At 45.2% G+C, this 24,471-nt stretch overlaps 1 protein-coding gene across 1 annotated transcript in view; it reads left to right on the plus strand.

The window, feature by feature from the left end:
• CD83 (CD83 molecule) overlaps window positions 1–24,471 on the plus strand; it is a 178,351-nt gene that overhangs the window by 112,737 nt on the left and 41,143 nt on the right. Inside the window, exon 2 of the mRNA XM_073810349.1 lies at window positions 177–345. The gene's annotated coding sequence lies outside the window, so the exon portion shown is untranslated. The remainder of the gene's footprint in view (window positions 1–176; window positions 346–24,471) is intronic.

The raw sequence follows: 24,471 nt of genomic DNA on the forward strand, positions 1-24,471 counted from the left end.
TTCTCTTTGTGGTGGGAGGTACACTTGTTTAGACATGTGTTAATACTTGTAGAAGGAAAGCCAAGTGGACGGTATGTAAACTTAAACATGGTAATAAATAAAGAAATGAACAATGATAGTGATGAGTTACAAACCATTAAATAAAATCTGAAACCTTGTGTTCATATTGATATAAGTTCTTGCAGACAAACACTTACCAACCGCAAGGGGAGGAAGATTAACGTTATGGTGGAGAAGCCTGGCTGACCCCCACTTAATGGACGATCAAAGTTAATATCACCAGCAACAGATGAAGCTGAATCGTTTACCATCTGATAATGGAGCAACGTTAAGAACACAGATGAGGTGAGCGTCACAGGCGTGAGATGTTTGTAGTTGCGCAGGATCCCATGCTTGGTTTTAATGCTCTGCTGTCGCTGTCTTGAAACTCCTAATAATTTTTAAGTAAGAGGTACAGGATTGTGTAGAGGGTCCTTTGGCTGTAAAGGATGTCGTTGGGACAGTTAGTGACACTTGAATGAGGTCTGAGGACTGGATAGCAGTAATGGACCAGTGTTAACTTCCCCATCTGGTTGGCTGGATTATGGTTGTGTGGGAGAATATTCTTGTTGTAGGACTTCCAGACTTAAACATTTGAGGCTGATGGGGCATCGTGTTGGCAACTTACTCTCAAATAGTTCAGGAAAAAAGGCCTTTGTATTCTTTTTGCAACTTGTCATTAAGTTTGAGGTTGTTTCAGACAAGAAGAAGTGATAGGGAGAGGAGAGCGTTGTGGGGGAAGGAGGGCCTCTCTAACAAGGTGACACTTGACCTGGGACCTGAGTGAAGTGAGGGAGAAAGTGGGTATCTGGAGGAAGAGCATTCTAGGCAGAGAGAACCGAATGTGCAGAGGTGTTTAGGAACTAGCTGGGGGGCCAGTAAGGTTGCTGCAGAGTGATGGAGCAGGAAAGTGGCAGATGAGTAGGTCAGGGAGGTAATGGGGACCAAATCAAAGCCCCGGTCAGGATTTTGGGCTGTGTTCTGTGTGCTGGGGACACATTGGACGGTTTGCTCTGCAGAGGGGTGCATGACCCCACTTAGGTGCCACCAGGGTTGCCCTGGTTGCCACGTGGAAAGGACACTATGGGGCAGCAAGACTCGAAGCAGGGAGGCTAGTTGGGAGACAATGGGGATCATTCACTCTGTGATGGACACTTGAGCTGCAGAAACTTCCGGGGAGGCTTTAAAGAGTTTCTGACCAGCCTCCAAGTGCAGAGCATTGGGATGGCTCAGCCTCAGCAAAGCCATCTGACTGCTCCCACCCCTTCCTGCCCATCTTCCCCTGGAGACCTGCCAAGATGTGTCCCGCACAGAAGCTGCTCGCCAAGGGGCAGCTCTGATCATGACTTGCCAGGAATGTTGAGAAGCCAGCTGATTACATTCTTAATCCAGTTTTTCTATTATTTGGCACAAGTGCTAGTGTCCTTTTAAATTAATTACCATAGAACCAAAGACAGGCTCAGGGGAAAATATTGTAACCGTCAGATCTTGCCTCCTTTCCTGGGGCTGCCTGACAACCACAGCACTTCTGTCCTGTGCAGAAGCCCCCCAAATGAAAGGATCTTGGGGTTTTATCTGGTCCCAAATGACAAAGAAATCTGTGCATTGACCCATGAATTTTGGATCCAAAAGGACCTTGGTGAGGAACAATTCCAGTCTCCTCTTTTCCTGGCCTCACCAGGTGACTGACAATTTATAGCTTGATTAGTTTTGTTTTGCCCCAAACTTGCTCTCAGTGGTCATACAGTCCCAGTGAGAGAGGGACCTGAACTTAGGTCCAAGGAGTTGTATTCAGCTCTTGGAACCCCCAGTGATCGCAAGGACATACCTAAAATTTCATGTCTTTTTTATGTTTGCACAATGATGTTTGAATCTATTGTGTAATTCTTTTCAAACGTAAATATACACCTGTGGTGTTATACTTAAAACACACTTTTTAAAATCCAGGAACAGGCTCCCAGTTGAAGATCAACATGTAAAAACGTTTCTCCCCCACCTTTAATAACTGCATATCTATCGTAAAGTGCATTTCAAATGTGATCTTAAGCCTCCAAGATAGTTAATCCCCAGTGTACAAAGCAGCGACCCGCACAATTAGATGATGATTTGCTCTAGGAAGGAGACAAAGCCAGTGACCTTGGTAATGAGGCAGCTAGTTAGAGTTGAGTGATTTCCAGGTCAGGACTCAGGATGATGTATGGCCGACAGAGCTCTTCCCACTCATTTTGTTGGCTTGATCATGACCGAACTGGTTCTTATTTGGTCCATGGTGCCTGCTCTTAAATTCAGAGTACAGTGATTTAGTTTCAAATTTTGTTTGAAGAGATTTATACCATTCGAAGGGTAAGATAAAAATACGATCTCCTTCCTTAATAACTTTTAGGATTATAACTCTGAGGCAGATAAAACATTTAATTCTAAAACTGCAATAGAAATAGTTAAGCCTTAAAATAAAAACACTGTCATGAATTTAACCTTTCAAGCGATTTACAAAACACATCAAGCACGCTGCAATGCTTTGATCTGTCAAATTCGCAGTAACCCTTTCAAAATCATCTGCATTTCCCGTGACCACAACTTATCTTTTGGTCTTACTTCCTGACAACCATTCATAGGTCTACTTACTTGGGACATGTACTTCCAATACATTTTTTGCCGCCTTCATAGACTGAACAAGCAAATTCAGAATATCTAGGTCTTGAATATACTAGCCATGTGATTTTAAGTTCCTATGCACGTTAATATCCTCACCTGTGGGTTTAATTCTCATCTGTGTTCTACTGCATGCTATGGGCTGTATTGAATGCATATGTTGACGTTCTAACCCCTCTGTCTCTCCGAATGTAACTGTATATGGAGATACGGTCTTTAAAGAAGTAATTAGATGAAAATGAAGTCATTAGGGTTGGCTCTAATCCAATGTAACTGATGTCCGTATGAGAAGAAGAAATTTGAACACAGACACGCACAGAGGGAAGACCATGTGAGGACACAGGGAGAAGGTGGCCGTCTACAAGCCAAGGAGAGAGGCCTCAGAATGACATCAATCCTGAAGACACCTTGATCTCGGAGCTCTGGCCCTCAGAACTCGGAGGAAATAAATGTCTGTTGGCTAAGCCCCCAGTCTGTGGTCCTCTGTAGTTGTGGACCCAGCAAACTCATACAGATTTTGGTGTTGGGATCTGGGTACTGCCATGACAAGTGCCCCAAAGAATGTGGAAGTGGCTTTGGAACCGGTAGTGGGCAGAGGCTGGAAGAGTTTCGAGGCACATGTGAGAAAAACCTAGACTGCTTTTGAAGAGACTGTTGATAGAAAGGTGGATCTTAACGGCAATCGTGGGGAGAGCTCAGATGGGAACGAGGACGTGTCATTGGGCGCTGGAAAGTGATCCTCGCTACAAAGTGGCAAAGATCTTGGCTGAATTGAGTTTCATAGAAGGTAGAACTCGGAAGTAATAAACTTGGATGTTTAGCTGAGGAGATTTCTAAGCAAAGTGTTGAAGGTGGAGCCTCGTGTCTCCTGACTGTTTATATTGTAGTAAAATGCGAGAGGAGAGAAGAACTGAAGAAATAATTGCTCAGCAGAAAGGAACCCGAGCTTGAAGTTTTGGAAACCCCTCAGCCTCTTCATACTGCAACACACGAATGCACTGCCTTTTTAAAATAAATTTTATTTTATTGAAGTACAGTTGATTTACAATGTTGTGTTAATTTCTACTGTACATCAAAGTGATTTAGTTATACATATATATACATTCTTTTTTATATTCTTTTCTTCATGGTTTATCACAGGATATTGAACATATTTCTCTGTGCTATACAGTAGGACCTTGTTGTTTATCCATCCTGTATGTAATATTTTGATGAATGTGCTGCCTTTTGCCTTATAGGGTGGCTGTGAGGACCAAATGCAAGAAGTACTTATAAATCATAAGCTGCTGTATAAAGATGAGATGCTATAATGCTATTATTGCCTTATATATTTTGATACCTTCCTCATGGGCTTGAGGGAGAGGAAAACATCAACATTGTTATTCTTTTCATTTGGAATATTTGAAGTCTGGAGGGATGAAGAGATTTATATGATAATGTCGTAGTGTTGCAGGCCCTGGATTAGGCTTGGACCTTTAATATCTCAATCCAGTGCTCTTTCTGATATAACGTTCTCTCCTGCGACAGACTTCTAGACTTTTAGCAAATCAGATCAACAAGCATTTAATTACACACCCTGACCAGCGCCGCACTGGAACCAATGAGGAATACAAGATAAGCAGAAGGTGTAGTCTTGTCTGCACGTTATCCAGAAAGCAAAAAGCAAACATATGTCTCGGCTAACAAACTACATAGCAACCTTGGGATAATACCTTTCTAGCTTTCCACATTAATTAATGGGTTAACTTCTAAAGGCAGGTTAGTGAGCCCCATAACATTTTTTGGAAAAATAATAAATGCAAATTAGATTTAGAGTTTTAAAAGCTTTTATTGTTTTGGTGAGGTGCCATTTTTTTCTTATAACTTCTGTGATTGTCTTGAAAGGAAAAGGTTTCCCAAGCGAAGGTTCACGTCACAGTACGCAGCTCCTGCCAAGCATAAAAAGTTATGATGGGGACTATTTGTGAATTTGGTCACTGATTTAATTAGAAGTGGTCCCAACAATTAAAATGTTCCCAGGAAGAGAAAAAGTACCATTTTGCATATCTTGTTTTTGCACCTGTAAAGCAATCTGGACGCTCGAGTTGTGGTGTCTATCATGATTTAGTACAAACCTCCGGGAAGCTCAGTGTGGGATTTTCCTGTGAGTGAGAGGCCTTTCCCTTTCAAATCCACATTCATCCTCACAACCGCTTCTGTAGCATGTCTGCTGGAACCTAGGTGTTAAAATTCTGTCTTCTCCTCTTACGAGGTAAAAAAAAAAAAAAAAGCCTTTGCAAAATAATGATAGTGACATAATTACTGTATAATCTATAAAGCTTTTTGCTTTCTAATGAATCTACTTTAAAGAAGATCTTCAGATTTGATGACTCCATAATACGGTTCTGGGAGGTGGTATGGAAATGTAAGCATGATCCCGTCAGTGATTTAAGGGAGTCCAATGGTGAATTATTTTGTAAACTGTAGAGTTTTTCTTCCTACCTGAAGACTTTCCCACTCATTTTTGATTTATACGTTTGTATTTCCATGTATTCGATTGTCTCAAAGCAGGATACATAAATCAACATAGGGCCAAAAAGCTATGAACTTTCCAAACAAGGCTCTCACCAAGAGCAAACCCACTCTGATCCCACCCAGCTGGGCTCCACTCATGACGCCCCGCCGCGGCCTGGGTCAGGGCTGTGCCTCAGGTCCTAGAAAGACAGGCCACGGTGAGGGCGTTGGACTCTGCCATCGTACAATCCTGCACACATAGCCCAGGGGGTTCAGACACTGGAGAAAGAAAAGCTACTTCCTAAAAACAAGGTTTGTTCACATAATCAGCCCATGAACCCTATCTTCTTTTCCTTCCTTCACTCTGAAAAAATAGGTTCGCTACCTACTCATTCCTAAGGCAAATTAGCCAAGACCTTTGCACACCTCCTTCAGGCTTTCATTGTTCCCTTTTAAACTCCTTTTGACATTCTTACTTACCTGGTTCCATTTGTGTCTCTGTTCTGCAGAGGTTATGTGTGTGTGTCTGTGTGCATGTGTCTGTGTGTCTCTGTACTCCGGTGTGTTAGGCAACTCATTCTCTTTATATAGTTAACTGATTTATTCCTCATAACCCTATGAAGTTGAAACTATTAGCCCCATTTTACATATGAGGATACTGACACATAATCTCTTGTAAATAAATCCAGGAGAATGATTTAATAAACTGTCCCTCCAATGCACTCTCTCCTTAGGCTCACATGCTTCAGTATGTGTGTATGCATGTGTCTCTGTATGTGTGCATATATGTGTGTATGTGTGTGTATGTATGTGTTTATGTGTGTGTGTGTGTGTGTGTGTGTGTGTGTGTGTAGAGAGTAAATATAGAAGACAATTTGCACAAACCCCCGTCAAATATCTTATTCCATTGCATCCTTCATATGAGCCTGTGGCTTTCTTTCCCTCCTCCCTCCACCCCAGAGACAACGGTGGTGACTGACCATCAGGTAGGTAGCCTTGGCATCTGGGAATCACGTAAAAATTTCCTTGAGGTTCTCCTCAGCCTTAAAAGTTTGCAGGCTGTTTCTAAGCGAGTGAACCACAAATCTCCGTGGTTCATTACTGCCACCTAGAGGTGACATGTTGAAATACATTTTCTAGACACGGGAGCAGAGCAAAGCAAAACAAAAAGTAACCCCCGGTCCTGTCCTAAAGCAAGTTGTTTTAGTCTGAGCTAAAGGGCTTCACGTAGATGCTTCCCCTCCCTCCAAGTTAAGAGCTTTACTGGTACTTGTTTAGCATAGAGGAGTGTAGGCTTACGTAAAGCTTTCAGTCTAGGGAGGCTTGAGGTTCACTGCAGTCCAGTGTACACACTGTGACTTTTCTGGCCTCCCCCTGCCTCCCCCACCATCAGGAGGAGGAAAGCAGTCTCCTAGCTGCATCCCAACCCCTGGGCAGCTCTCCCAAGCCAGGCCTGGTTGTGATGGGTGGGGCAGGAGCGAAACCAGGACTGTGGGCAGTGCAGGGCAAGCAGCTGGTGGAAGGAAGAAGGAAGGAAAGGGCAGCTCGAGGAATTCATTTGGAGCTTTAAAAAATGGAGTTATCCCAACGATTCCTTGTGAAAAGGGAAATTCTCAGTATGACTCAGACACACCTACTCATTTCCCTAGTTCCATCTCTGTTACCACAAAAAGCCAAAGAGATTATTTTAAAGCACATGGGCCACATCCAATGAACAAAGTGGACGTGAGCTCACCTCTTCCCAGCATTCGACTCATGTCAATAGATAAACCACAGAATTCTCCAAAAGAATTAGGAGGACAGCCTGATGGAAAGATCTCTTGGTTTTTAAGGGTCTTTGTTTTTTGAGATGACAGACACTAAAATGATTTGGACTGAATAAAGGAACACCAGAGGATGTAAAATTTTTTATAATTTAAACAGTTTATTTTGGTAAATATCCTTTTAGTTTTTTATTTACATCAACATTTTAATGCAAATCTAAACATAACACACTTTTTATATAATTTGTGTTGTTTAAATAATACATTATGTATATTTTCCCATCATAACCTGTAGCCTTTGTAATTAGCAACTAGCTGGATATATGGAGACAATGTATTGTAATTTATTAATCATGCTGCTATCATTGCTCATGTATTTCTTTTCCAGTGACGTGCTATTTTGAAATATTTCCTTTAAAGAGCATTTCCTTCATTTGAATTAAGCATAAATTTTTAGGACGAATTCTCAAGAGTTGTATACCTGGATCATACAATATAAATATTTTATCTAAATCAATATTATCATTTTGCTTTGCAAAAGCATTGTGCACCTTGACAATATTACCAGCAATGAAGGATGTTCTCATGTCATCAGAAATTCAGCAGCACAAAGTCCTGTCTTAAAATTTTTTTTTGCTAATTTGGAGGGTGTGAAATAGTTCATTTACATCTGCTTACTGATGAAACTGGACATTCCCTCAAACAACAGTTTTCTATTTGTGTTTTCTCTTTGGGGGAATTATCTGTCCATATCTTTTACAATTTATCTAGTGGGTTCATCATGCTTTCTTACATTGGAAGGACTTCTTTATAGATATTAACATTTTGCTGTTCATATTGGTGGCAAATAATTTTATTTTTTATTATAAAGAAATATATTTGACATGGTCAAGCATGTCAATCTTTTTATTTATTGGTGATTTCTCCTAATGTTTTAAATTTTAGAAAAGTATCATCTTCAATGATTAGTATTTTATTCTCATTCCTCATTTTTAAAAGTAATTTTGAATATTTAAAAAATTTAATCCTTTAATCCTCCTGCAGTTTGTTTTGGTGCCTAACAATATTTCTCACATATTGACCGTTTGCATCAGAACCAGTTGGGGCACATGTTAAAAGTCCAGATTTCAGGAAACCCTAGATTTACTGAGTCAAACCACTGAGGTGGCACCAGTACAATCACGAGAGAAAACACTGGAGAAACCTAAACTGAGGGACATTGTATGAAATACCTGACCAGTACTCCTCGAGACATTCAAAGTCATGAAAATGAAGGAAAAGACTGAGAAACTGCCATAGACTAGAGAAGCCTAAGGAGATGTGACCACTAAACAATGTGGGGTCCCAGATTCGATCTGGGAACAGAACAAGGACAATAATGGAAAAAATAATGGTGACGTTTCAATGAAGTCTTGAGTTCACTTAATAGTAACGCACCCATGTTAATTTCTCTGTGTTGACAAAGTATCGCGGTAATAACCTTAGGGGAATCTGGGTGAGGGGTATACAGGAACTCTCTGTGCTGTCTTTGCAACTTTTCTGTAAATCTAACATTATTCTCAAATGAGTTTTTTTTTTTAATTTATTTATTATTTTTGGCTGCTTTGGGTCTTCATTGCTGTGCATGGGCTTTCTCTAGTTGCCGCAAGTGGGGCGCTACTCCTTGTTGTTTCGGTGGCTTCTCTTGTTGCAGAGCACGGGCACCAGGCATGTGGGATCCAGCAGTTGTGGCATGTGGGCTCAGTAGTTATGGCTCGTGGGCTCGAGAGCACAGGCTCAGTAGCTGTGGCCCACGGGCCCAGTCGCTCCGCGGCATGTGGGATCCTCCCAGACCAGGGCTCGAACCCACGTCCCCTGCATTGGCAGGCGGACTCTCAACCACTGCGCCACCAGGGAAGCCCTCAAATGAGTTTATTTTTAAAAAATATATTGAGGGTCTTTATTTTAATAAGCCCATCAAGTGATCCACACTGGTGGAAGGCATGGGTGCCCATCTGAGTTACTCACTGATGCTGGGATGGGCAGATGTCAAGGTGGTTGGTGGTCAGTGCGGGGAAAATCTACCACTTCTCTTTTATTCTGAAAAGCTGACTGTGGTAGGGTTTGTTTCTGAATTGTCTAGTCTGTTGCTCAGGTCTATCATTTGGCTTTCGGAGCATTAAAGCTGTCCTGACCCAGAGCTCAGTGGGCAAGAGCTGCAGTGTACCAGCTGAGCGAAGGTTAGAAATCAGCCAGGGCCAAGCTGGGGCGAAGGCAATCCCAGTTACCACCTCCAGCCTCCCACCTCCTGGTTAGTGGCCTCTTGTTTTCCACCTCAACCCTCAGAGCCCAGTCTGTGGGCTCAGCCTCTATTGTTCTGATTCCTTGATATTTTTCTTAGCTCAGCTTCAGCCTTGAGCCCTGAGCTCAGATGCAAACGTCCAGGGTGGGAGGAACAGAAAAAAAGGGGAATCGTTGGTCTCTCTGAGCACATTGTAAGAGAAATTTTAAGGTAGTAAATTGTCACGATGTTTGTTTAAACTATGGCAAAACATCCTGAGAAGAAACAAGGAGAAAATAAGGTTGTGAGGCGTTGAGAGAAGGTGGACATGAGAGTTGTCTCTGACCCCAGGTTGCGTGATTCCATTACGTGAAAAGTCCAGACAGGACCAACCCATAGAGGCAGAAAGCAGATTGGTTGCTAGGGGCTGTGAGGAAGGACGGGTGGTGAGTGACGGTTACTGGGTATGGGTTTCTTTTTAAGGTGACAAAAGTGGTCTGGAATGAGACAGCAGTGATGATTGCACAACTCTGTGAATATACTGAAACCCCCTGAATTTTACAGGGTGGATTTTATGGCATGTGAATTACCTCTAAAAAAGATGGGTGCTGTCTTTTTTTTTTTTTTTTTTTTGCGGTATGCGGGCCTCTCACTGTTGTGGCCTCTCCTGTTGCGGAGCACAGGCTCCGGACATGCAGGCTCAGCGGCCATGGCTCCTGGGCCCAGCCGCTCCGCGGCATGTGGGATCTTCCCAGACCGGGGCATGAACCCATGTCCCCTGAATCAGCAGGTGGACTCTCAACCACTGCGCCACCAGGGAAGCCCCGGGTGCTGTCTTTTAAAATGGTGTTTACTGGGACTTCCCTGGTGGCTCAGTGGTTAAGAATCCACCTGCCAGTGCAGGGGACACGGGTTGGAGCCCTGGTCCGGGAGGATCCCACATGCCACAGAGCAATGGAGCCTGTGTGGCACAACTACTGAGCCTGTGCTCTAGAGCCCGCGAGCCACAACTACTGAACCTGTGTGCCACAACTACTGAAGCCCACGTGCCTAGAGCCCGTGCTCCACAACAAGAGAAGCCCGCACACCACAACGAAGAGTAGCCCCCGCTCGCAGCAACTAGAGAAAGCCCGTGCGCAGCAACGAAGACCCAATGCAGCCAAAAATAAATAAATAAATTTTAAAAAATGGTGTTTACTAATACTGCCCCAGCCGAAGGCACAGGCCCTTGCCCTGTCCAGAGGCTGTCTAGTCCATGTTAGTACAAAGCCTTGCTCCGTCTCTAGCCTCGTTTAGCCAGGAGCCTGACACCCTAAATGCCTGGCAGGGAAAAACACAGACAGGATTTGAATCTTGGCTCTATCAGTTTCCAAATGAACAATCTTGGGCAAGTTACTTAACCTTTCTGAGCCTCAATGCCCTCATCTGTCAAATAAGGATGAGGATAATATTTATCCCATAGGTTATTGAGAGGATTAATATACTTGGAACAGTGCCTGGCATGGAATAGAGGCTGTATAGGTGTCAGCGACTGTTCTCGTTCATTCATTCAACAACTAAAAAATGCTGTGTCTGTTCCTCTGCGCCCTAGTCTGTAGGGACGCAAAAGTGGACAGGATGTGGCCCTGCCCTTAAGATACCTGCCGCGGGACTGGAGAAAATGTATCTTACTTGCTCCTGAGGCTGCTCAGAGGCACGATGTGAGACTCCCTCTACTCTGAGGACCTGGGATGGGCCAAAGTGGACCATCTGGGCTTTCTGTGGTATGTCATGTGCACAGGAGATTAACCTTCCCCTTGGTACCAGCAAGGGGTTTCAGTAGGAATCTGTGGTTTCTACTGTGCAAATTTCACAAAGAACTAGTTTGTATGAGATTATGAGGAGGATCAACTAAGGCAGACATTTATTTCTTGGAGAGACCGACAGACCTGAAGGTCCGCAGAGACAGCCCCCCAGTATCCAGGATGCCGGCACAGCCGGGAGTCTCTGCGGCCCAGAAGCCGGGTGTCCTGGGACAGCTCCCCTAGGTCTGTGTGGCACTCTGGGGTCCGCTGACCTGGCCTCCCTGCACGCGATCGTCCTCCCCAGCACTGGCCTCCAGCACCGACGTAAAGTTTGCTGGTGTTTATTTCCTTGTGTAGACAAGGCCTGCAGGCAGGACCACCAGGTAGAGAGTCTGGAGATGTCGCCTCTGGTCCCGGTGCTGCCCTTCCCTTGCTCTCTGGTCCTCACGCAACCTCAGGAACTCAGGATGGCCACATGTGCTGGGACTTTAGTCTCCAGGAGCCTAACCTTCCTCCTTTAAAAAACAAGTTGGCATTGGCTGAGGGATCTTCAGACTGGCCTTTCTAAAACCCCTCCGGGGCCTGGGGTGAAAGGCCAGGGGGGACCTCGGCAGGCTGCTGGGCGCCCCACCATAACCTCAGCAACTTCACTTTACCAGGGCTTGTGGGGAAGCTTCCTTTGGAAGAGAGAATCCCAAGCTTTGAAGCTCAATGAGCCACCAGGATGGACCTCTCTGAGGTCCCTCCTGGCTCTCCCTTTCTGTGGCTGTAGGAAGATGGAAGGTGACTTTCCGTAGTAAAGGATGTGTAGAGACACGCGCCTTGTCACCCTTTGTCGCCATCAAACCATCCCCACAGTTCCTAGTGCTCCAGTTACCCCCATGGGTTCCCTTACGCAACGGCCTCTCGGGGACCCTGGGCCTGACCCCAAGCCATGCGAGCCTGCCCAGGTCCCTTCCCGAGGCCGGTGGGGGGGGCGTTTCCCCACCAGCTACACAAGGTGGTTTCTGCGGAGGAGCTCCTTTCGGTACTTTGACACTTTAAAGCCAGGGAGGCCTTATTTAAGCTCGTGGGAGTCTCTCTCTCAGCGCTCTTTACTGAAGAGTCCTCCTTCAAGGACGGAAATCTTCAAACTCTGTCAGGCCTGGCTTTGCGGATTGGTGCCACTGTCTCAAGGCCCTGAGTTTGTGGGGCTACAGCAGAGTGGCGTTGAGATTTTTATCATGTCCATCTCCCCCTGCAGTTGTAAATAAGGTAATTAACTAAATCAGTTCTTAACTCTGCTTAAACATTTAAATCACCTGGGGCAGGGGCCAGAAGAATGCTGATGCTGGGTGCCTCCCCAGGAAGTCTGATTTTATTTTAACCGCATCTTGGGGTGCAGCCTGAGGGTCAGTTTTTAAACTCCCTCTCCCTTGGGGCTCTGTGCAGACGAGTTGGGAACCACTGGGCTAATGGAAGTGTTCTGAGGAGACCAGTAAGAAACACACAGAGAGACACACACGGACACACACAGGCATACACACACAGACACATATAGACACACATGCCCTTACAGATACAGACACATACACACGTACATATACACACACACAACACACATACATACACAGACTCACACAGAGATGCACACATACCTACATACACACGCACATACACACATAGAGACACACACAGACACACACATACAGACACACATACACACATACAGACACAGGCACACATACAGACACACAGAGACACACATACATATACACACATACACACACATACACGCATACATGCATACACACACACTGGATTTAATAGCTTGAAATGTGTCTGTTCAAAAATATCATTGGATAATTTCATCTCTCATTGTATAAAAGGTCACAGGGAGAATATTTGCTTCAAAGGAAAATGACTTCTGAATCGTGAGAATGATCAATTTAAAGGGAGTGGTCAGAAAGAGAAAAGCAAATATTGTATATTAATGCATATATGTGGAATCTAGAAAAATGGTATAGATGTTCTTATTTGCAAAGCAGAAATAGAGACACAGACGTAGAGAACAAAGGTATGGATACCAAGGGGGAGAGGGGAGGGGTGGGAGGAACTGGGAGACTGGGATTGACACACATACATTATTGCTACTGTGTATAAAATAGACAACTGATGGGAGCATGCTGTATAGCACAGGGAACTCTACCTAACCTACTGTGGTAACTAAATGGGAGGGAAGTCCAAAAGAGAGGGGATATCTGTGTGCGTATGGCTGATTCATTTTGTTGTGCAGTGGAGGCTGACACAACATGGTAAAGCAACCGTACTCCAATAAAAATTAATAAAAGAAATAAATAAAGGGAGTGGCTAAAGTAACATTCCAGGTCTAGTTTATAAGTGAGGTTTCTACTCCCACTTTTCCCCACAGTTCATCTTGCATTTTAAATCACACAATAGACTGTCACAAATGGGATCACATTTTCCTCCAGGGACCCTGCTCTAATTGTTGGCTGACTCTTGATTAAGGACCATGCAGCCCATAAATTAATCAGAGTAGTGGTCTATTGGAAAAGCAGCTATTCATTTTTTAAAACATCCTTATTTTATAGAGTACAACCACCATTCAAATCCAGTACCTGGGCAACATGTGTTGTACACACAGAGTATATCTGAGGGGGCTAAACTTCTACTAAATGAAGATGTGATACATAAAAATACACCCCCACTGTGTTATCAATTTAATCTGAAGCTAAATAATGCCAGCTGTGACAATTACCTCAAAAGATTGTTCTGGAAATTAAGCTAGGAAGAAGTGTGTGAAAGAGCTTGTTGAAAATAACAGTTATAACCACTCCAGTTTAAGTGTCGACTATCTGCTGATCTCTGGGCCTGGACGCTGAACAGACCTCATCGCATTTCCTTCTCCCATTAATCCTTTGACGAGGAATTAACTCACCCCTCGTTCAGGCCACACCGCTGGGAGGAGGTGACATCAGGGCTGAACCCAGCATGGCCTCACCCAGATTTCCTGCCTATAAACCTTGCTGTATTCAAGAGACATACAGCCAGATGATATTGTTATCAGATAAGGTCCTCTGAGAATTTAGAAAGTTACAGGATTATCTGGGAGACCCAAATAGCTTTAACAAATTGCTTAAGGAAGGATGAGCTGACAGTTTCTTTTTCACTTATGAAAACTTCCGACATCACTAGGGACATTTCATCTTTCTGTTGGCCTTGTAGTTGTTATGATAGGAAAACATTTTTGTGTTGGATGATAAAAAGGTCATTATTTAAAGTAAGACTTCTAATTTCAACTCTTTCTATCTTTATATCTCTAGGATATATTAAGTGGAAAAAAAACCCAAGCTCTTAGAGCAGATAAAATGCTAAACTATATATAATGCTGGGGCTCAGCGCAGGCTGCCCTCAAATATGCCAGAGCGGCATATTGATTATTTTGAGTTAAAGTTACTTAAGAAACATCCAGTGCAAGAAAAACCACTCTGACCATACCCCGCCCCCCTTTCTTCCTGAAATTGGGAAATAAATCTCCCATGTGGAGGTGTCCTCCCTTTTCCAGGAGGATAGAAATCGTCCTATCACCAGAGTTCGGGAATTCAAGGATAAGAGAGCTTATATACAAATTTTGTTACTTCTTGGCTAATTTGCTACCCCAAGCCGAAGCCCCTTTGTTTTGTTAAATCTTCACCAATAATTGTTTTGTTTTGTTTTGTTTAAAAATGATACATAAACAGCCTGCTTTGCTCATTTCAGAGGTCCTATTTCTATGAGATCTCTGTACACGCAAATTAAATTCGGGGTTTTTTTCCTGTAACTTACCTTGTATCAATTTAATTATTAAGCCAGTAAAAGAACCAAGTGGGCTGGAGGGAAATTGTACCCCTCCGCAACGATAAGAATGAGGGGAAACACACAAACACAGAGTCCTATTTGCTTAATTTTTTATGTAGTAAGATAAAGCAAAAACTAACAAAAATGGTTACTTATGGGGAGAAGGGACAGGTTGGAGGAGCAGGAACGGAAGCCAGATACTCTGAATTTACCTTGGTTTGTTGATTTGACTATGGACTTATATAAACGTTTTATCTAATTACCAAATAAAATTACGGTGGGTCCTAATCCAGTATGGCTGGTGTCCTTATAAAAAGGGAACATTTGAAGTCAGACATGCACACGGACGGATGCAGGGTGAAGATGAAAGCAGAGATTGGGTGGATGGTGGTGCTTCTACGACCAAGGAAGGCCAAAGAGTGCCACAGACCACGGGAAGCTGGAACCGCTACTCCCTCCCAGCCCTCGGAACAGACCAACCCTGCCACACCTTGATCTTGGACTTCCAGCCTCCAGAACTGTGAGACGTTAACTTTCTGTTGTTTAAACCACCCACTTTGTGGTCCTTTCTGTTACGGCAGCCCCAGCAAACTAAAATAGAAACCTATCGACTAAAAGACACTCCAGAGGCAGGTTGACAAAAAGTTCTGCGTGATTCTTGTTTGGATCCTGATTCAGACCAACCAACTCTATAAAAATACTCAGTTGGATATTCGATGATACTAAGAAATCATAGGGTCTCAGGCTTCCCTGGTGGCACAGTGGTTAAAGAATCTGCCTACCAATGCAGGGGACACGAGTTTGATCCCTGGATGGGAGCACACGGTCCTGGAAGATCCCACATGCCGCGGAGCAACTAAGCCCATGAGCCACAACTACTGAGCCTGCGCTCTAGAGCCTGAGAGCCACAACTACTGAAGCCCGTGTGCCACAACTAGTGAAGCCTGTGCGCCTAGAGCCTGTGCTCTGCAACAAGAGAAGCCACCGCAATGAGAAGCCTGAGCACCGCCATGAAGAGTAGCCCCCGCTCGCCGCAACTAGAGAAAGCCTGCGCATAGCAACGAAGACCCAACGCAGACAATAATATGTAAATAAATAAATTAAAAAAAAAAACATAGGGTCTCTCATAGGGTCTCTTAGGGATAATAATGGTATTTTGGATATGTTTGAAAAGATTCATAATTTAAAGACATGTATTGGAGTACCTTTGGATAAATTGATAAAATGCCTGGGATTTGCATCCAAGTAAGCCCTCAGGGACAAGAAAAATCAGTGAGTTTAGGTGTAGATAGAATAAGATAGCCAGCAGGTGATCATTCTGGAAGGTGGATTATAGGGTCAGGCGGTAATATGCTGGTCAACTGGCTGGGGAAAAGGGAAGCCCTAATTTGAAGCATTTGCCAATATCTATGGTGTTCCTACCATGGCCTGTTTCAAGCTACCAAGGGTTTAACAGGCAGCTTGCAAAATTCCTAAATAGTTAATATTCAGGTCTTGGGAGCTGGTAGTAGGAACTGGCTCCAGCACGCCACTGTTCCATTTTCTCTATTTTTATAAATAAAATAGTCCATAATTTTTTAAAAAAATAGGAGCTCAACCTGGATAACATTTCTACTCTTTATTTTATCCTGGAGTTTGGTGTTAGAAAAGAGAACTTGGCCTTGGAAGTCCCAGCTGAGTCTCAGTTCCACAATTTACTAGCTGTGTGACCTTAGATAGGTCACTTAATTTTCCTGAGCCTGGTTCCTCAGAGAAGAATACGATCTCATAAAATTGTTGTGAGAATTACTTGAAGTAACATAAATGGCTTTAAAAATGTCAAATATTGTTATCATGGTAATTATCGTTGTTGACTGTCAGGCCGGAGACTCAAAGGAAGTAAATGCGATTAAGACCTGACAGTAGACAGCTATTAGCATTTTCTATAATCCTTTGAAAACCATTAAACCGTTACTGAGTCATTAGCAAGAACTTTTTAAGGGGATCTTTTGTGAAATCGCTAATAGGGCGTTGGCAGCATGGCAAGGACATTCAAAGGACCACGAGGCCCGTGACAGTGGCAGCAGGAATGCTGTCCACTAGGAAGTCTTGATAAATGGAGTGTGAAAGACCTAAAGGTGGAGGCAACCTGGGCTGAAAAATACTCCCCAGGACTGTGGAGTTGGGTGGGAAAAGAGAGGAGTTTAAAGGGTGAATCCTTCATACAATGCAGAGGACCACACACACATTCCAGTGCACGTGGGTCCCAAAGAAGTCACACAGGAGTTGAGTGGAGGCTGGAGGGACAGCAAGGGACGTGGAGGTGGGGACAGCAAGCCACCCCTTTGCCTGCGTGCTGGCTGTCTTCATGTGAAAGTCCCTTTCCCTCTTTTGCTCAGCTTGGAAATCCATTTCCTTCTCTGATGAGACTCCCACTCCCCGCCCCTCCGGATGGCTCTGACTAACCCTCCTCATAAGCAAGGGTCTGCTCACCCGATGGTGAGGGCAGAGGACGTGGACACGGAGTGACAAAACTGGGAAAGGTTCGGAAGTGACATTCTTCCCATAAGGGCCCCTAACCCTAGGAAATGCCATTTTCCTCTATGAATAAAAACACGACTCCCAGATCTCCACAGCGGATGCTGGATGGAGAGCTTTCTAGGGTGGAGGGGTCACGAGACCCCGAGACCATCTCTGCAGAGAACAATGGGCTGGAAGGGAGCTCTGCAGATGGCCCCAGCTGCCACCATCGTGCTGACCTCAGGAGGCGTCGCTTGCCCTCTAACCCTCTGGGGCATGTGGGGCGGGATGTGGATGAGTAAATCAGCCCTCAGCCTTCCCTGGCACTGCAATCATCCCCTCATTTTAATAAGTGGTTCCTCAAAGCCCCCAGGACAAACATAAACAACAACAAAACCCCGTAGATAGAACAAGTGGGCACTGCTGTTGTGGGGCCAAGGCCCCGTTGCCACCCTCTTAAAATGCGATTTTTGTGGAAGGCTGGCTAAGGGCCACCCAGAGGCTGCGGATCCTTTAGCAAATGAGGTTCTGTTCATTCATTCCTTCATTCAAATGAAAACTTGGTACATACCTCCGTGTGTGTACTCCGACACAGACACTGGGGATGCTGAGATAAAAAGAACATGGGTCCAAGTTCCGGGAGGCAACATAGCACAGTGTTTAAACTTGGGGGCTCTAGAACCAGGCTGCTGTGTGACCTTGGCCATGTAACTTGACATTTCTGTGCCTTGGTTTTCTTATTGATGAAATGAGGGATTTAATAGAATCTCTCTTCCAGAGGTGTTGTGAGAAACATAAAATGAAAAAACATTTAGAACAGTTTCAGTCACCTAACATGCACTCAGTAAATGCTTATGCTATGATGATGATGATGATTATAATGATTGATAATGATGATTCTTCCAGGTTTCTGGGTATCAGAGTAAATTAAAAAAAAACACACAAAAAAACAGAAAAAACCTCATGCAAGTGGTTCTTTCAAAACTCCACAGATACTGAGCTTCCTTGGTGGCGCAGTGGTTAAGAATCTGCCTGCCAAGGCAGAGAACATGGGTTCAAGCCCTGGCCCGGGAAGATCCCACATTGCCTGGACCAGCTAAGCCCGTGAGCCACAACTACTGAGCCTGCGCTCTAGAGCCCGTGAGCCACAACTACTGAGCCCACGTGCCACAACTACTGAAGCCCGGGTGCTCAGAGCCTGTGCTCTGCAACAAGAGAAGCCACCGCAATGAGAAGCCCGAGCACCTCAACCAAGAGTAGCCCCCACTCACCGCAACTAGAGAAAGCCCGCGTGCAGCAAGGAAGACCCAACGCAGCCAAAAATAAATAGATAAAATAAATAAATTAAAAAAAAATCCACATACAGCCCCATTGCAGGTCCTGGCATATGACCCCAGAAGTGACATGAGGAGCTACCTTCTCTGCAGCTGAGAGATAACCCGGTTTCAGGTTGGCCGCTTTCCATTCAAGTAGCTCAATTTCCCAGCCAGCACTCATCCCCTCCCCCATTACACTTCCACCGACACACAGAGCGGCCGCCATGAGACACCGCTGACTGTGCTGCTCGATCAATTTCTCTCCAGTCTCAGCACGTCCAGGGGACCCCAGCTTATCTCTCAGCTCAGCACAGAACACACGCGTGTCCTCACTCATCCAGCGGCTGTGCCCTTGTCCTGCTTGCCTGACAATGAGACAGAGCAGCTCAGCCTGTCTTATTTTCTGTTTCGTAACACCAACAATTTTCTGCGCATTCAGTTCCGAAAATCCCCAAAGCTCCTACCCGTGAGGATTTCAGCTGACAAGGGGAGAAATCACACGCTGTCATCGTGCACCAGTCCAGCCTCCGTAACTGACGTGTGTACCAAGTTTCCACAAAGAGAACCCCACCGACGGGGGGAGGTGCAGGAGTGCCTCCGAGTTGGGAGACTTTGGATTTTACCAGATGAATGGGTCCAGGGCAGTGTGAAGGACTGGGCCTGTTCAATATGGAAATTAGACATATTGTCCCTTGAACATCTCCTCCTCCCTTTGTGTCCCCTGATTTAATAGAGGATTTTACCTGTTTAAATCACCTCCTCATCACCTCCCACCCTAGGGTTTCGGGGATGGCTGGACATATGACCCCCAGTGCTGGACAGATGAGAGGGACAGCACTTTATCAGTCACATGTACTCGCAGCCTGGGGCAGGGGACACTGAACAGCAGGCAGGGCCACATGGGGGCTGCACCTGGGAATGCAGTGAATAACCAGGGACTGTGGGGACACAGCTTGTAGTAGCAAGAGTGCGGGGTGCCCCCTGCTTCCCTGGGAGAATGTGATTGGCTTTTCTGAATAATTCCACAGGCTGGCAGGGAACTCAAAGAAATGCATCTATTCCCCTTGAAAAGGAGGGTTGTGGGCTTGGGGAACTGAGCTTCAGGAGCAGAGTAGGGAGGGGAACTTACACTGAGACTATTCTAGATCCTCCTAATTTTACCAGATGTCCGGGCAGCACATAATAGTTTTAGGCCTTACATCTGTTAAAAACAAGACAACAGAGCCCAAGTGGAGTCACTTATGCTAAGTTCCCTGTCCTCAAACTGAAACTTAATTACTGTTTCATCTCTTCCAGAAATCGAATCTTTTGTTTTTAAACTTTAAAAATTAATTAATTAATTAATGTTGAGGGGGCTGTGTTGGGTCTTCGTTGCTGCGTGCGGGCTTTCTCCGGTTGCGGCGAGCGGGGGCTACTCTTCGTTGCGGTGCGCGGGCTTCTCTTGTTGCGGAGCACAGGCTCTAGGTGCGCGGGCTTCTGTAGTTGTGGCACGTGGGCTTCAGTAGTTGCGGCTCGCGGGCTCTAGAGCACAGGCTCAGTAGTTGTGGTGCACGGGCTTAGTTGCTCCGCAGCATGTGGGATCTTCCCAGGCCAGGGCTTAAACTCGTGTCCCCTGCATCGGCAGGCGGATTCTTAACTACTGCGCCACCAGGGAAGTCCCCAGAAATCAAATCTTAAACCAGGCAATCAGGAATCCCCCTGGCTCAGCACTAGTTAGGTCATCTGCATGACAGACCCCTGCTATCCTCTAAAGGAAAGTACCTTGCAGTGACCAACCCACTTTGTTGCCTGGTATAAGTTCCTTTTTCCTGCCCCTTTCTGCCTATAAAAATCTTTCATTTTGTACAGCTCTTGGGAGCTCCTTTCCATCTGCTAGATTGGATGCTGCCCGATTCATGAGTCATTGAAAAAAGCCAATGTGATCTTTCAGATTTACTCAGTTGAATATTGTTTTTTAACACCACACACAGTCATCCACTTGTTTGCACAAACCAGAGAGTGGGTCTCCTCCTTGACCCTTCCCTTTCTCACCACCCACATCCAACCAGCCATTAAATCCTGTTGCCTCAATCTTTTTAGTACATGAAATGCACTCACTTCTCACTATCCCCGCAACCACCACCCTAGTTCCAGTCACTTCATCTCTCACATGATTTTGCATAATTATCTTTATAGTTTCTTCTAGGACTTCTGCAATCTCATCTTGCATCTAGATCTCATATTCATGTGGTAATGATTCTTATCTAGAGTGCAAGAAATAGATCTAATTTGATTTGGGGTCCCTCCACTACAGCTGCTGGCCCCTGTGGATTTCTCCCCTCATTGGAGGACCGAGGGTGGTGAGCACGGCCGTGCTGGGGCCCACCCCACTCACCATCTTGGTCTGGCGCTGTCCTGCAGGGCACAAGATGTACAACTGTCTGCAGCTTCTAGTCTTATCTCTAATCCCGTTTCCCCTCTCTAGAGAGCTTTGGAAGAAGAAAATACGACAATATCACTGCCTATTTGCTTCAGGAAAATCCCATCTCGTTGCCTCTGGCTTGAGGTTCTTCATAAGCCAGCCCCTTCCTTCCTACTCTGCCTGCCCTTCTCTCCTCTTGCACCTTTTACCTGACTCAACCACCATAAACTAGTTCCTAGACATGCACCTCCCACCTTCGGCCTTTGCGCGTGCCGGCCCCTCCTCGCTGAGCTGCTCTTCTCACACAGACTCACCCTCCATGTCTCTGGGGGGACCTCACTTCTTCCACAAGCTTTCCTGGCCTTGGCCAAGCTTGGTTGAGCACCTCCAAAGCGCGCTTCGCTGAACCCTGCAGCAGCGCTTCCATGCTTTAGCGTTTGCTCCTCTCCCTACCAGCCTGTGAGATCTTCCAGGACTGCGTCTGCGCAACACGGGGGCAGCACCCGGTCAATGTCTGTCAACTGAGTAAGGGGCACCACGCTCAGAGCAAGAGTGTTAGCGCTGTCGGCAACCGAGGGTTTATCACGTGCCACCTTTTGTCTTTCCTTCAGACAACTCTGTGAGCTGACTGCTATTATCATCCTCATTTTACAGAGGATGGTAAAATGATGGGTCCAAGGTCTCACGGCCAATAAATAGAGCCAGGGCATCCTGATCGCAGACACTTGCTCTTGACTACCGCTCCATGTTGACTCTATGCAAACACAGGGCTTAATTTTAAAAGGGTGGGGAGGTAAAAGTGACAAGCCATTCGGTGTCTTTCCTGCGTAGGGTGTGTGCCGGAAGGGAGGGGCTGGGCCAGGAAAGGTGGCCTGAACTGTGATTGGCTAGATGGAAACAATGGATGCTAGCGGTGGGGGGAAGCTAACAAGCGCTCACATGTGTGCCTTGGAAGGATCAGCGCAGAGAGTGGGGCAGTCCAGAGCTGCCTCCGGAGGGACGGCAGGATGAAGCTGTTACGGAGAAAGTTCCCCTTGAGGTGGATCTGGTATCAGAAGGGTCTGAAACACAGATTCTGGAAGTTTCTAGGGCAGACTTTAGGGTTTACACCTTGGCTAGCTTCAGGCTTTAATTGTAAGTTTTGAAGCACAGCCCCAAGAGAGAAGCTGTTTCCTTGAAGCCCATGTGTTAAGAAACACAGATGTAATACTGATGCCCGAAACCACTTAGGGGGTGATTCTCTGCAGGTTTCCCCAGCGATTTATTGGACAGGTCTGGAGATTTGCAAAATGGTTTTCATTCAATTGATATTTTGGTTCTTAATCCCCCTTTCTGCCAAATTCTTCACATTTCAGTTTGGTGTTTCAGAACATATTTAAATAAATCATGAGAGCTTAATGGAAAAATCAAAATCAAATTAAATAAATGGGTTAACTGTTCAGCTGCTAGGTTTTACTTCAGCCATTACAGGGTCAGGGGAAACCACAGAGCAATTTAGAACTAACCAGTCTGCTTAGGGAGAGACCTCTATATCAACCATTCCCTCCTGGGCATACTTAACCCGTCTCAAATGACACATGGAGAAAACATCTGCTCTTTGACAAATACCCACAAAGAACAATTCAAACTGCAAACCCAAGTCAATAGCAAACATACGTCCTGCTGCATTTTAAATAGATATAGGAGCTCCAGTAGAATTCATTGCAAATCATTAAAGTTTATTTACCAAGCTTAATGCTTAGAGGGAGTTAAATTCCTTAAAATGGAGAGAATTAAAGGAGAAGAGAATCTGAGGGTGAAGGAATGTGTTTCCCTGAACTCATCCTTCTCTTTGGGGTCTCAAAGGTTCTCAAACATTTTGAGGACTCTTTATTTCTCTTCCACCCCACCCGCTGCTTTACTAGCTATGCTGCGATTCCATCTCATATTACTGTTGCTGGACAAGGTTCTCGAAAAGGTAATTTCCGCTCATTTTGTAAGGCTGTTTTCTTGCCCTTGTTTCACCTCCCATCTTCCCTCCCTTTACTTTGAGATGCTGAAGAGTTGTCTTAATTGCTGGGGTATTAGATTTTTCTTCAGTAACAACCTCAAATTTTAATGGCTTATGAAAGCAAATATTGATTTCTCCGTCACGGGACTTTAGGTCAGCTGAGGCTCAGCTGTGTCTTGCCTGAACTTGCTGGACTCCACTGAACCTGGCTAGGCTTGGTTTCAAGCTTCAGGTCAGGTTCAAGTCTGCTCCCTGTTTCTTTCGTTTGGAGACCCAAGCTGGAGGAGTCATGGCCACCTGGGGCATCCTTTTCTCACGGAGGATGGCAGGAATGCAAGACAGGATGCCAAAAGACACAGTGCCTCTTAGAGCTTCTTCTTAGTACTGGCGTGCTACCGTGTACGCTGCATCCCACGGGTCAAAGCGTGTCATACAGCCAAGCCCAAAGTCAAGGAGATGGGAAGGCACATCCCATAGCGGGGTGTGGCAAGGAGCATGAATACTGACTGAAGAATAATACAATCTACTCTAGGTGGGAGGGTGTGCAGTGCAGGGTTCTCTCAACTGTTTTTTCTTGAGAAAAATCAAATAGCTCTTCAACTTTTATTATGCTATTATGCTCTGCCCTTACTCTCAGTGCTCAAGGTTAGTGCATCCACTTCTCTGGGGAAAGAAGGCCGACTGAAATATAACTAGTCAATAGAAGTCATGGAAGCACTTAGAATTTATTGTGTGACTACACATACACAGGCCCTTTATGTGTAATTCATATAGGGAATGCTCTTTTCGGGCTTTGCAAACAATACAACTTTTTACGAGTGTACTTAATTTCGACTTCAGTCTCTGTTGAGTGCTCCCATTCCAAAGAGCTGCAGAAACTTAGTCATTTTGGGGTTGGGGCCGGTGGAGTGAGGCACGGGGCTATGGTGCCTTCGTTCACACCTGCTCTCTGGACAGGGATGTATGTGGCACTGTCTCTCCCACCTCATTTTGAGGAGGCCCCTCGGGTCTGGCTCCCCCTCAGCCACTCCTCTGCCTTTCTCCAGAGTTCAGAAAATATCAAGCTGTAATTTCTTCCTTGATGTGCCCCCCTACTAATTTCTGCTCTACTGCTTCCCATCATGCTGGGCTCAAGGGACTTTGAGGTCTTCTGGACTCGGAAGGTTTTACATGTGTTCTCGGATCTTTAAAGCTAGCTGGCTTTCTAGCCATCATCTTCCCTCTCTGGGGTTAGCTCCAGATGGGCTGGGGAGAGGCAAGAAGCAGGGCTCTTTCTGGAACCACACGGTTCAACGACCAACCCTCTTGATGTCTATCAGTTTCTCTCTTCTCTCAGCCAATGGGATTTTATCTCAGTTCAGCTGGGCTGACCTGGCTGCAGAGAATCTTCCCCAATGCATTGTTTAGGGCATAATTTTACACTCTGAGACCTTCACC

The sequence above is a fragment of the Tursiops truncatus genome, chromosome 10 (genome assembly GCF_011762595.2).
Source record: "Tursiops truncatus isolate mTurTru1 chromosome 10, mTurTru1.mat.Y, whole genome shotgun sequence".
In the NCBI taxonomy this organism is placed as follows: domain Eukaryota; kingdom Metazoa; phylum Chordata; class Mammalia; order Artiodactyla; family Delphinidae; genus Tursiops; species Tursiops truncatus.